Source organism: Alligator sinensis, unplaced genomic scaffold (genome assembly GCF_000455745.1).
Source record: "Alligator sinensis unplaced genomic scaffold, ASM45574v1 scaffold1509_1, whole genome shotgun sequence".
Lineage (NCBI taxonomy): Eukaryota > Metazoa > Chordata > Crocodylia > Alligatoridae > Alligator > Alligator sinensis.
In genome coordinates, this window is record NW_005842711.1 from 818,635 (window position 1) to 819,389 (window position 755).

Below are 755 nucleotides of genomic sequence, written 5' to 3' on the forward strand. Positions count from 1 at the left end.
CGACAGGGGCAGGGCCTACCTCCATGCTCCCCCCTTTACTTCTTAAACTCCCCCCCCCACAGCAATTATCCAAATGGATGTTAATTGTGGCAAATAATTCCTCTCCCCCGCCCGGATCAACAGCTAAGAGCCCGGAGCAGATGGGGGCCCAGGCTGGGCAGGGCAGCACAACCCAGGGGTTGGAGCAGGAGCCAGGACACCTTGGTTCATTGGCAGCACAGGGAGGGGACAGGACATACTCAGTGAGAGCAGGGCAGTGCAGGGCAGGGAACCTGGACACCTGGGTTGTCCCTCCGGGGGGCTTAGAGCAGGGGATGCTGGGCACTGGACACCTGGGTTCTCTCCCAGTTCTGAGCAGGGCACCCTGGTTTTTTCCCCCCAGCTGCCCCTGACTGCACCCCCCCACCCTAGGCACTGCCACTTGTTGGGGTCTGGCCCGAAAGCAGGATGGAGACCATACCTCCACCCCCACAGCAGCACTCCCTGCCCCGGGTTGGGGGGCAGTGCCCAGACACCTGGCTTCAAAGTCTCTTGCTGAGAAGGGAGTGGGGAACCAGGGCCTGGTGCTGCCAGCCAGCATCCCCCACCTCCCGTTTTGCACGCACCCCTCCCCGCCCCGCACTGGGCAGGAACAGACACATGAGGCATCTGGTACCGTTTATTTTCACACAACACAGGGCAAGAGCTGGACAGAAACGAACAACCCCGGCTCCTCCCAGGCAGGGGTGATGGGCACTATCCGATCTGGGGGACGG